At 55.3% G+C, this 13158-nt stretch overlaps 1 protein-coding gene across 3 annotated transcripts in view; it reads right to left on the bottom strand.

The window, feature by feature from the left end:
• Positions 1–13158, bottom strand: part of RFX2 (regulatory factor X2) — a 183561-nt gene that overhangs the window by 110391 nt on the left and 60012 nt on the right. The window lies entirely within an intron of this gene.

Genomic DNA, 13158 nt, shown 5'->3' with positions numbered 1-13158 from the left:
TTTGGTCCTATCAATGTAGTACATTAGGGCCCTCTTGACGTCAAGTGTGTGGAGCATTCTCTCCGCAAGTGACTCAGGATTTTGGAAGAACACAGGTAGTTCTATAGTCTGGTTGATATGGAACTGAGACACTACCTTAGGAAGGAATTTAGGGTTAGTGCGAAGCACCACCCCGTTAGCATGAATTTGAATAAATGGCTCTTGGATAGTTAGTGCCTGGAGTTCACTAACTCGTCGTAGTGACGTAATCGCTATAAGGAAAGCCACTTTTCAAGTCAAGAACTGAATCTCGCAGGAATGCAGTGGTTAGTGGTTCAAAAGGTGGACCCATCAGCCTGGTGAGGACCACATTGAGGTTCCACTCAGGAGCTGGTGGCGTCCGCGGAGGAATGACTCGTTTGAGTCCCTCCAGAAAGGCTTTAATAGCAGGCACTCTGAAAAGTGAGAGGTGCTGTCTATTTTGGAGATAAGCAGCCATTTGCGGATAAATGGATACGAATGGAATCATAGGCCAGATTACAATTGTACAGATGTAAGAGATAACAAATGATGTTTTGAATAGAGGCATCCAGCGGGTTAATGTTGTGGTCCACACAATAAATGACATACCGCTTCCACTTTGCCGCATAGCATGCCCTGGTGGTGGGCTTCCTTGCCTCCCGGGGTATGTCCATACAGTCAGGAGGTAAGCCGAGGTAGCCAAACTCTAGGACCTCAGGAGCCAGATCGCCAGGTTGAGCTGTTGCGGATCTGGATGCTGAATGTCGCCATGGCTCTGCGTCAAAAGCCTGGGTGTGAGGCGCAGCCTTTGATGCGGTACCACGGACAGTTCCAGAAACGTGGTGTACCATGGTTGGCGAGCCCACGTTGGAGCAACCAGGATGAGAGTCATCGAGTGCTGCCTGAGTTTGCGTGCCACCAGCGGTATTAGAGGTGCTGGGGGAAAAGCGTACGCAAATTTGCCTGACCAGTTCATCCATATCGCATTGCCTTGAGACTGTGGGTGTGGAAACCTGGCGGCTAAGCTTCGGCATTTTGCGTTCTCCTTTGTGGCGAACAGGTATATCTCTGGATGACCCCACTTTTGGAAGTATGGGTGGAGTACTGATGGATGTATCTCCCACTCGTGCATCTGGTGGCTGTACCTGCTGAGCTGTCCGCCATCTGATTGTCCTTGCCTGGGAGGTGTTCTGCCATGAGGAAGATGTTTCTCTGAATGGCCCACTTCCACATGCTCTGAGCCAGATGAGACAACTGTGGAGAGTGTGTTCCTCCCTGTTTCTGAATGTAGTACATGGCCGTCATGTTGTCCGTCCGGATCAACACGACCTTGTTGCACAGATGTACTTTGAAGGCTTTCAGTGCCATGAAGATCGCCATCAGTTCTACAACATTGATGTGCATCTTCCTTTGCTGTGGTGTCCATAGTCCCTGCACAGTGTAGTGGAGTACATGAGCTCCCCATCCCTGGAGAGAAGCGTCCGTCGTCAGGGTGATCTGTGGCACAGGCTCTTGGAACGGTCGTCCCTTGCAAAGGTTTCGTGGATTCCACCAATGCAGAGAGTTGTATGCCCGACCGCTCACCAACAAAAGGGCTTTCAACTGTCCGTGAGCCTGGGTCCACTGACGTGCTAAGCATTCCTGAAGCGGACGCATATGTAGTCTTGCGTGCGGGACTATGGAGATGCAGGAGGCCATCATGCCTATCAACTGCATGAACACTTGTGCTGGAAGCGAGTGTTGAGGTCTGAATTTTTGTATCAGCGATTGAATGCTGCTGACCCTCACTGAATTTGGCTGCGCTGTGGCTGCCAGAATGTCTATCGTCGCACCCAGATACTGCCATATGTGGGCAGGTTGCAGGTAGGACTTTGGGTAATTCAGTGAGAATCCCAGACCGTGAAGAATGTGAATGGTGTGGGACATGTGGGCGGCACACTGCTGGGCCGACTTTGCCTGGATTAGCCAGTCGTCCAGATAAGGGTAGACGTGAATGTTCTGTCTCTGTAGGTGTGCCGCCACTGTCGCCAGGAACTTCGTAAACACCCTGGGTGCCGTGGTGACTACGAAAGGTAGAACCTTGAACTGGTAATGTTGATTTTGGATGGTGAACCCGAGGTATTTTTTGTGTGACAGGTGCAGCGGAATATGAAAATACGCATCTTACAAATCTAAAGTTGCGAGAAAATCTCCCTGACTGAGCAACGGGTAGGACCTGTTGCAGTGTTAGCATGTGAAAGTGCTCCGACAGAATGTACTGATTGCGGGGTCTGAGGTCCAGTATGGGTCAGAGGGACCCGTCCTTTTTTGGTATCAAGAAGTACAGTGAATAAACTCCTGTGCCTCTTTCTTCCGCAGGCACGAGCTCGATTGCCCCTTTTTGCAGCATGAAGAGGACCTCCTGCTGCAATAAGTGCAAATGCTCGGCAGACATAGGACGGTGTCTTGGTGGTATGTTGGGTGGAGTGGATGTTAACTCCAGACAATAACCGTACTGTATAAGCTGTGTGACCCACCTGTCTGTGGTGATGGACTTCTAGACCGGCAGGAACTGTTGAAGTCTCCCCCAACAGGTGTTGTGTGGTGTGGTCGGGGGGCAGTGACAAGGCGTCACTGTTTGTTAGTGGCGAAGGATCTGGAGTTGTTGTTACCACGACCTCTGCCTTTGGTGCTGTTGCCACGATATCCACCTCGACTCTGTTTGGTGTATGTGGTCTGCGTGCCGCCTTTATAGTACTGTGTAGTTTGGGAGAGCTGGACTCTGGAAACACCTCTAGTGCTTGAGCGACGAAAAGAACCACCCCTGAACTGCTGGGACTGCAGAGCCCCCATGGACTTAGCAGTGTCAGTGTCCTTCTTGATTTTTTCCAAGGTGGTGTCCACCTCGGGGCCAAAGAGATGATCAGGGTTGACTGTCTGATTGAGAATGGTGGTCTGTATCTCCGGCTTGAATCCTGAGATTCTGAGCCAGGCATGGCGTCGCAGCATGACACTAGTGTTAATAGCTTTGGCCGCGGTGTCTGCTGCATCCAGTGCACATTTAATAGAAGCATTGGATATAAGCTTCCCCTCTTGGATGAGCATCTCAGCTGCCTCTTTGTATTCGTCTGGCAGGTGCTGTAACAGGGTCTCCAGAGTGTCGTAGTGTGCCCTGTCATACCTGGCTAGAAGTGCTTGTGTATTAGAAATGCGCCAGAGATTGGCCGCTTGAGCTGCCACCCTTTTCCCTGATGCCTCAAACACCTTAGATTCTTTATCTGGGGGATGAGCATCACCCGTTGTTTGTGAATTAGCCCTCTTCCGGGCATTAGAAACAACAAGAGAGTGCCGGTTTATACTTTTTTTCAAATCTTGGGTTTATCACCCTGGCTCTCGTAGGCTCTTTAAAGATCTCCCCAGCATGCTTCAAGACACCCTTCAACATAGGCAGAGTCTTGACAGTCCTCTCTGAGACGGAAAAGGTGTCAAAAAGATAATCCACTTCAATGGGTTCAGCATGGAGCTGGACGTCATGGTTCTTTGCCGCCCTTTCAATAAGGGCATTAAATGCAGCTGAATCCTCTGTAGGCGACGTTTTAACCGCATACATCTGAGTGTCAGGGGTAGAGTGAGGATCACCTGGGTCAGCAGCAGCTGCCCAGGGTTCATTGGTATCATCTGGCTCAGTGCAGACAGGATAGCTGTATTCATCCTCATCACCTTCCCCAGTGTCCACATCTGAATAAGTGGGTGAGACATCATGGCCATGTGGAGAAACCGGTTCCACAAGAACAGGGGTCAAAGGGGAATCCTTTTTCTTCCTCAGTGGAATTTTGTAGGTCTCCATTGGCTGTTCCGGGGCAATTTTCCGCTTGTGAAGGGAAAGTCTGCCCGTTTCGGCATCGATAAATTGTTCTTGTTGTTCTTCCAACGAAGATTGTCGATGCTTTAAGGCCGGGCCCGCTGTCGTCGACTTCGGCACCGAGGAAACCTTCTCGGGCACGTTGGCGGCCATTCTAGGGGCGAACGCCTTCGGCGCCACTTTCGGCGGCAACGTGAAATGAATGGGCGTCAACGCCTTCTGCGGTTTATCGACAGGCTTCGAAGGTGGAGGATCTTTTGGCCCGACACTTGAGGCCTTGTCCTTGATGCGCTTTAGAGAGTCCGCCACTTGCTTGGAGAAAGCGGCGGACGGCTGCGTCGACTCGACGGAATCTTTCGAGGCACCACCAGACGTGGACTCGTGGATCGGTCCGCTCTTGGCCTTGTCTTGTCAACGCGGAGTCTCGAGAACCTTTGGATCGCGGAGCCCTTTGTCGGTGTCTACCGTCTTCGGCGCAGATTTGTTCGGCTCGACTGCCTTGACCTTTGTCTTCGGCGTGGCAGACTTAGTCTCAACGCCCTTGAGCTGTTTCTTCGGGTCGATAACGCCCTTTTGCTTTGTCGGTGCCGACCGGTCCGAGGGCTTTGAACCGACCAAAGCAATATGCACCTTTGGTTTCGATGGGGGCACCAGTGCTTTCACTTGCGTCGATACCGGTGTCTTCACTTTTGGTTTCGTTTTTGCAGGGTGCGGCTCAATAGCAATGTCCGTAGCCGAGCCCGAAGGCGGGGCCGTAGAACCCACTGGAAGATCTTGGGTAAGGCCTAGTGGCGATCCCTAGACCTGAGCCTTTTGAAGCGTTTCGGACCCAATGTCAGTTTGAATAAGCTCTTCGCCTGAGCTATCTTCCATGGCCCCAAAGGCCCCTTCGTCGTCTCCTACCTCGTCGACGACTTCCATGTCTAGCATTTCAACATCCGCGTCGTAGTTGTAGTCAACCTCCGACGCGGGATTCGACATGTTCTCACGAACTTCCCGGTCAGCTCCTTCTTCATCCCCGCCATCGAATATGTTCACCGGCGCCGGTGCAATCTGCTGGGCCACCTGGCGCGCAGCGCGACGATGCAAAAGAGTCTTCTTGGATCGAAAACGGGAACAAGCCATTGTTAGACGGACCGGGAGGGTCGGCCGAGGATAAGGGGAGAGGTCTCCGGGGAGAGCAGTCTCCGACGATCGTACAGACAAGTAACTTCCCCCCCACAGACGGACACCACACAAGGGCAAAGTTCAACGATACTTTATAGGCAATTCTTTAGGTACGATGAATGGTACAAGGAGGTCTGGACTCAGGGGTCCCCTCGATTCTGGTCTCTGGTTTGGGAGAAGGGTAGCGGGACAGTCTTGTTACCAAAAGATGGAAATAGCTCTCAATCCTCGAGCTCGGCGTTCTAGATGATCGGGCCGCGGCGGAGCCAGCAGGTCCCGAGATGGACGAAGGAAGCGACGGTCCGCGGCGGAGCCAGCAGGTCCCGATGAAGATGGTAGTTACAAACGGTCCGCGGCCACGCCAGCAGGTCCCGACGACGATGAGGGTTTACGAAGGTTACGAAGGTTGCGGCAGCGCCAGCAGGCAGGACGATGATGCGCAAGGCAGAGCTACGGCAGCGCCAGTAGTCCGTCAAGGATGAGTTCTTCTCTGCGTCTCTCGACTCCAGGATACAACTGCCTTCCTGCTCTGGAGCTGCCCCAGTTATAGGGCTGGTGCCCTTTGATGTCCGGACCCTCGCACTTGGAGGTCGGGAGGTCCGGGATGAGGGAGTCCAGACACCCAGCAGGGGGGTGGAGCCAGCGCCCGGGGAGGCGATGGGCGAGCGGCACTTGGCGGGGGAGAACCATCGACGCCTCTTTCTCCCATTGACTTGCCAAGTAGCCCGCTCACCTCCTGGGTGGATGGTGGTGCCGGGATGTCTGAGGCCTGGCTAGGCCCAGGGTTGAGGTCGGCCGGGGGCCAGGCGGCCTTGTGGCGGAGTGTCCAAGATGGCGCCCAGGCTGGGCGCGCGGGCCAGTAGTGGGTCGGGCCCACGAGGTCGATATGTTCAGGGGCCGGGGTCCCGGAGGGGACGGAAGACGAGCAGTGGTGGTGTGTGGCCCTTGTGTGTCCGGGCTCGGGCCTGGTCGGGCCGAGGGGGGAGCGGCCCTTCATGTGGCCTGTCCAACATGCGTCCCCCCCAGCTGAAGGCGGGGAGAGTCACCCATCCTCTTGGGGACTCTCCTCGTCGAGGCGGAAAAACCGGGACATGCCATCCGCGTTGGCGTGATCTGGCCCAGGCCGGTGCTCAACAGTGAAGTCCATCCCTTGTAGGGAGATGGACCAACGTAGTAGTTTCGGGTTTTCCCCCCGCATCTGCATCAGCCACTGCAGGGGTCGATGGTCGGTCTGCACCCGGAAGTGTGTGCCAAAGAGGTAGGGCCGGAGCTTTTTGAGGGCCCATACCACAGCGAAGGCCTCCCTCTCTATGGTGCTCCAGCGTTGTTCTCGGGGTAGGAGTCGCCTGCTGATGAAGGCCACTGGCTGATCAAGGCCTTCGGGGTTCACTTGAGACAGGACTGCCCCAATGCCATGGTCGGAGGCATCCGTCTGGACGACGAACTCCCGGCTGTAGTCGGGGGCCTGGAGCACAGGGGCGGAGCACATGGCGGCCTTCAATTGTTCGAAGGCTGTTTGACAATCCGGGGTCCAGTTGACTTTCTTGGGTTGATTTTTGGACGTGAGTTCTGTGAGGGGCCCCACTATGGTACCATAGTCTTTCACGAACCTTCGGTAATAGCCCGTGAGGCCCAGGAAGGCGCGTACCTCGGTCTGGGTGATGGGGGGCTGCCAGGACTGGATGGCGGCAATCTTGAGCTGCAGAGGGGCCACCAGACCGCTTCCCACCTGGTGTCCGAGGTAGGTTACGGACCCCTGGCCAATTTGGCATTTGCTGGCCTTAATCGTGAGGCCAGCCCGCTGGAGGGCCTGTAGCACCGCTCGGAGGTGGTGGAGGTGCTCGGGCCAATGGTGGCTGTATACAGCGATGTCGTCTAGGTAGGCGGCGCTGAATCCTTCGAGCCCTGCCAGGACCTGGTTGACGAGCCGCTGAAATGTTGCTGGAGCATTCTTCATGCCAAAGGGCATGACCTTGAAATGGTAATGGCCATCAGGGGTGGAAAAGGCAGAACGTTCTTGGGCCCGGGGTGTGAGGCCGATCTGCCAGTAGCCCGCCGTCAGGTCGAAAATACTGAGGTAGCGGGCAGCTCCCATGCGGTCGATTAGTTCGTCTGCCCGGGGGATGGGATGTGCGTCTGTTCGGGTGACCGCATTCAAGCCCCGGTAGTCGACGCAGAACCGGAGTTCTGGTGTGGTGCCGGGAGCGGCTGCTTTGGGGACCAGTACTACAGGGCTGGCCCAGGGGCTGTCTGAGGGCTCGATGACCCCGAGCGTGAGCATTTTGGTTACTTCTTCCTGGATGCAGGCCCGTACCCGATCTGGCACGCGGTAGGCCCGGTGGCGGATAGGGGGGTTGTCCCCCGTGTCCACGTCGTGCACACACCAGGAAGTGACACCTGGGGTGAGGGAAAACAGGCTGGCGAACTGCAACAGAAGGTCTCGACATTCCTGGCGTTGTTCCCGGGTGAGGGCCTCCGAGAGTCGGACCCCATCCACGGAGCCGTCTTTCTCCCGAGTCCGTAGGAGGTCAGGGAGGGGCTCGGAGTCTTCTTCGGCCCCATTGTCTGTGGCCATCAGGAGGCTGAGTTCTGAACGCACAAAGTGGGGTTTCAGTCTATTAGCGTGGAGGACCCGGAGGGGGTTCCGGGCAGATTCCATGTCGATGAGATAGGTGGCAGGGCCCTTGCGCTCGACTACTTTGAAGGGCCCCGTCCATTTGTCTTGCAGGGCGCAGGGTTCGGTGGGGGACATCACCCATACCTGTTGCCCAGGTTCAAATTCGATGGAGGAGGCATTCCGGTCATACCACTTTTTCATGTCCTCTTGACTGGCCTCTAGGTTGGCTTTTGCCAGCTCTCGGAACCGCCGGGTCTGGTTGCGGAGGGTTAGGAGGTATCGGAAGACATCTGGGGGGTTCTTTAGAGAGGGCATCTCCCAGCCTTCCTTGACTAGGCTGAGCGGCCCCCGTACTGGATGTCCATACAGCAGTTCAAACGGGCTGAAGCCGAGGGACTTCTGGGGGACCTCCCGATATGCGAAGAGGAGGCACGGCAGCAGCACATCCCACTGGCGACGGAGGGGCTCTTCCAACCCCCCAATCATCCCTTTAAGCGTGCGGTTGAACCGCTCAACGAGTCCGTTTCCTTGGGGGTGATAGGGGGTCGTGAATCGGTAGGTAACCCCACACTGTTGCCAGAGGGACTTCATATATTTGGAAATAAAGTTCGTGCCTCGGTCGCTGACGACTTCTCGGGGGAAGCCCACATGGGAGAAGATTCCCATCAGAGCCCGGCCGACTACCGGGGCTGTCACAGTCCGCAGGGGAACAGCCTCGGGGTAGCGGGTGGCGTGGTCCACTAGCACCAGGATGAACCGATGGCCTTGTTTTGTACGCGGGTCCAGGGGCCCCACAATGTCTATCCCGACCCTCTCGAACGGGGTGGTGACCACGGGAAAAGGTTGCAGGGGGGCTTTTAGTTTGCGGCCGCTCTTTCCACTGGCTTGGCACGTGGGGCAAGATCGGCAATGCTGGTGTACATCGTCCCTCATTTTGGGCCAGAAGAAGTGGGTCACCAGGCGGCTGTAGGTTTTATCTTGACCCAGGTGTCCAGCCAGGGGGACATCGTGGGCCAGGTTTAGCAGAAAGTCTCTAAAACGGAGGGGCACCACTAGCACTCGGCTGGCCCCCAACTCCGCGATTCTTTGTTCACTGTATAGCAGATCATTGTCCCAGTAGATCCAATGTGTTCCGGAGGTATCCCCTGCGCTTTGGGCGAGGACTTGTTGGCGGAGTCCCTCGAGGGAGGGACAGGTCTTCTGTTCTTGGCGAAACTGTTCTTGCGTGGGCCCCCCCTCTTGAGGCCACTGGTCGAGGTTAGCGAGGTCTGGAGGTTGAGCTGGTTCTGGGGGGACGTCACGGTCGGTGGTTTCGGCTGGGGCGACCGGAGGCGGAGGCGCCGGCCATTCGGGTTCCTCGGGTCGGGGTTTGGCACGGGCGGCCATGGACCGGGTGGTGACGCATGCCCAGTCCGGGATGCCTAACATCCCCAGGTGTTCTCGTCGTTCTACGGCTGCCCACGGAGAGCTTTCAAGGTCATTCCCCAGGAGGCAGTCTACGGGGGCATCGTCTCGGACCGTTACTTTCAACATGCCGGAGACCCCTCCCCATTCGAAAGGGACGCAGGCCATCCGACACAGACTCTCTGAGTTATCGGCTGAACGGACAGGGCAGAGAATGTTTGGTAGGAACTGTTCTGGGGCCACCAGGTGACCGCGGACGGCTGTCACACTGGCCCCGGTGTCACGGAGGGCTTCGGCCCGGCGTCCATTGATGCTCACCCATTGGCTGTACTTCTGGGTGTTAGCGGGTAGGGGGACCCGCGGGACCATGTCTTTCCCCCCTAAGCAGGCTAGAGCCATGGCGGCTGGCTCCCATTCTTGATGCTCTTGCTCATATTCTTCTTGTTCCTCTGAGATCTGTTCCTCCCCCAGAGCAGCAGCGGCTACTTGGCGGGGTCTTGGGCTCTGATACTGGGGGCAGTTTGGGTCGTTTGCATAGTGGCCGACTCGTTGGCATCGATGGCACGTAACATTGGCTCGATATCCCGGTCGCGCCGGGGTGCTGCCCCGGTTGGCCGGGGGGGGGTGGTGCTGGTAGCGGGGGCGACCGGAGCGTTGTCTCTTCCGCGTCCTTGGCCTCCTCCTCCTCCTCCTCCTCGGGGACGGTGCTGACCGTTGTTGTTCCGGCTCTGTTCATAGGACCCATTCCGGCCCACTCTGGTGATTTCCCACCGGTCAGCTTCGGCTGCGAGCTGCCGGGGATCGGTCAATTTGCTGTCGAGGAGGTGCTGGCGGAGCTCAATGAAGCAATTGTTCGATAGATGCTCCCATACCATGAGATTGAAGAGTTGTTCGTAAGTTGTGACCTTGCTTCCTTTGATCCAGCCCTCGAAGGCTCGGCTAAAATAGTTTACATAGTCCACCCAAGTTGTACCCGGGATGCGGGTGCAGTCTCGGAACCTCTGACGGTACATCTCGGGTGTGAGGCCATAGCGGGTGAGGAGTGCAGCTTTCATATGGTCATAGGAGGTCATCTGGTGGTCCGGGAGCTGTAGCAGGGCGTCGCGGCCCTCATTGAGGAATCTCCCCCATAGACCGGCTCCCCAGTCGCTTCTATCGATCCGGTGGGCGGTCATAGCGATTTCGTAGGCCTTAAACCATTGCTGGATGTCGTCCTCTCGGAAGTATTCTCGAACGACATCCTTGGGGATGTGCACCTTTTTCTCTGTTGCCCCTGGGGTGTGGGGTTGCTCGGGCACCCCTCCTTCTTTATTCTGCTTGCGTAGGTCGATCTCAGCTAATTTTCGCTCGTGTTCATATGCCAATTTCTTCTCCTCGAGCTCCCTTTGTCTCTGTTTTTCCTCTCTTTCTTCTCGGAGACGCAGGTGCTCTAAGTTTATTTTTTGTTCGGCCAACTTAAGTTCAACATCCATTTTGAGCCGGGCCATTTCCAGCTCGTGTAGTCGGGTTTTTTCTCGTTCCTGGATCTCGTCTTGCGAGAGACCCGTTCTTCGCTCCTCAGGGGCCGTGGTGTTTTTTTCTATTGCTGCGATGTTTTGATCGGGGGTTCCAGCAGCCCCGGTTTCTGCCCAAGACTCTAGGGCATGCTTGAAATCGTCTTTGGTACTTAGACCGGTGGTAGCGATACCTAGTTCGATGCAGAATTGTTTTAATTCACGATGGCTGTACTCGTCCAATTTCTCCATCTGAAATTTCTCGGTGGATCCGCTTTCTTTGTTTGACATCGTGATTTGGTCGTGGGGTGAGCTACTCTCTGTACGATTATGCGGTGATTCGGATCGCGCCGCTGGCCACCAATGTTAGACGGACCGGGAGGGTCGGCCGAGGATAAGGGGAGAGGTCTCCGGGGAGAGCCGTCTCCGACGATCGTACAGACAAGTAACTTCCCCCCCACAGACGGACACCACACAAGGGCAAAGTTCAACGATACTTTATAGGCAATTCTTTAGGTACGATGAATGGTACAAGGAGGTCTGGACTCAGGGGTCCCCTCGATTCTGGTCTCTGGTTTGGGAGAAGGGTAGCGGGACAGTCTTGTTACCAAAAGATGGAAATAGCTCTCAATCCTCGAGCTCGGCGTTCTAGATGATCGGGCCGCGGCGGAGCCAGCAGGTCCCGAGATGGACGAAGGAAGCGACGGTCCGCGGCGGAGCCAGCAGGTCCCGATGAAGATGGTAGTTACAAACGGTCCGCGGCCACGCCAGCAGGTCCCGACGACGATGAGGGTTTACGAAGGTTACGAAGGTTGCGGCAGCGCCAGCAGGCAGGACGATGATGCGCAAGGCAGAGCTACGGCAGCGCCAGTAGTCCGTCAAGGATGAGTTCTTCTCTGCGTCTCTCGACTCCAGGATACAACTGCCTTCCTGCTCTGGAGCTGCCCCAGTTATAGGGCTGGTTCCCTTTGATGTCCGGACCCTCGCACTTGGAGGTCGGGAGGTCCGGGATGAGGGAGTCCAGACACCCAGCAGGGGGGTGGAGCCAGCGCCCGGGGAGGCGATGGGCGAGCGGCACTTGGCGGGGGAGAACCATCGACGCCTCTTTCTCCCATTGACTTGCCAAGTAGCCCGCTCACCTCCTGGGTGGATGGTGGTGCCGGGATGTCTGAGGCCTGGCTAGGCCCAGGGTTGAGGTCGGCCGGGGGCCAGGCGGCCTCGTGGCGGAGTGTCCAAGATGGCGCCCAGGCTGGGCGCGCGGGCCAGTAGTGGGTCGGGCCCACGAGGTCGATATGTTCAGGGGCCGGGGTCCCGGAGGGGACGGAAGACGAGCAGTGGTGGTGTGTGGCCCTTGTGTGTCCGGGCTCGGGCCTGGTCGGGCCGAGGGGGGAGCGGCCCTTCATGTGGCCTGTCCAACAGCCATGCAACTGGCTTCATCATGATCCGGCGAGAGACACTTGTTGCACATCGGGTGGACGTCGATGTGGGGATATTTTGAGTTGCACACGGGACATCTCTTGAATGGACTCCGGTCCATGATGGTCCGTCGATAAGGTCTCTGGCGTCGACTGGGCCTTCAGCGACGAAAGCACGCGGCTTTCTGGAATCCGGCTCGAACGGAGCTGGAAGAATCGGGCACCGAACGCAAGACTATACCGACGAAAAGCTAAAAGCCTTTTGGCTTCAAGAAAGTTTTATATCGATTCCGACAGAGTGAACCAATATACATCCGAACCCAATGGCGGAAAAAAACAATCTGAGGATGGAGTCGATGCCCATGCGCACTGTAGTCCAGGGGAGGAGCCACCTATCTCGTGATACTTCGAAGACTCTTCCAGGACAACAATGTGCGATCATCCGGACCCAACACTAGGCGGCGATCTATGCACAGATATGAATTCAGCAGCCCACATGCCTCGAACATTGGGGCTCCTAATGTTACAATCTAATCTGAACTATGTTGCTGTTGAGCAAGCAATTTTGTTTCTCTGTGCAAAATACTGTTTCCTCAAGACGTATGCAAAGCAAATAAAAACATTTGCCGCCTAGCAAGACACTTGCATTCATGTGCTGATTGCAGGAATACTTCCAAGACCTAGTTTACCTTTAAGGCAATTTCAATCTGATCAAAAAGCAATGAGACACTACAGAGTGTATCCTAAAATAGCTCTAGGCAGAAGCTTGAAATTATGGCTTAAATTGCTCAAGTTTTCCACTTTAGCCTTTAACCTTTAGATCCACTGGTTGGCTTCCCAAATTACCATCACTTGAACGCAGGAGTGTTCACTATTAAGAATCCATAATATAATAATTTAACAGTTTCTAGAGAGAAAAATATTCCAATAAACCAACCCTTTAGCCTTACCATATCCCAAGATCAAATATTAATTTCCCTTTTTTGATCCACAATAATTCTGGTTCCACCATTGCTCTCTTGACATCCAAGGACGTTCAAAGCAGTCAGAAAATCATAATATTTTAATCAATAAGTGGCCAATTGCAATATCAAATTTGCAACTTTTTGGGCCTGCTTCACTGCTTTTGATGACATCAGGCTCTGTATTTGTGGGACGGAGGCTGGGGGCTTATAAAATTGAAGGACTTTAAAGTGGTACCAAAAACTGTTTCATAACCAC

The sequence above is a fragment of the Lissotriton vulgaris genome, chromosome 12 (assembly GCF_964263255.1).
Source record: "Lissotriton vulgaris chromosome 12, aLisVul1.2, whole genome shotgun sequence".
Classification (NCBI taxonomy): domain Eukaryota; kingdom Metazoa; phylum Chordata; class Amphibia; order Caudata; family Salamandridae; genus Lissotriton; species Lissotriton vulgaris.
Note: the sequence above shows the minus strand (reverse complement) of the source record. Positions and strands in the feature narration are given on the sequence as shown.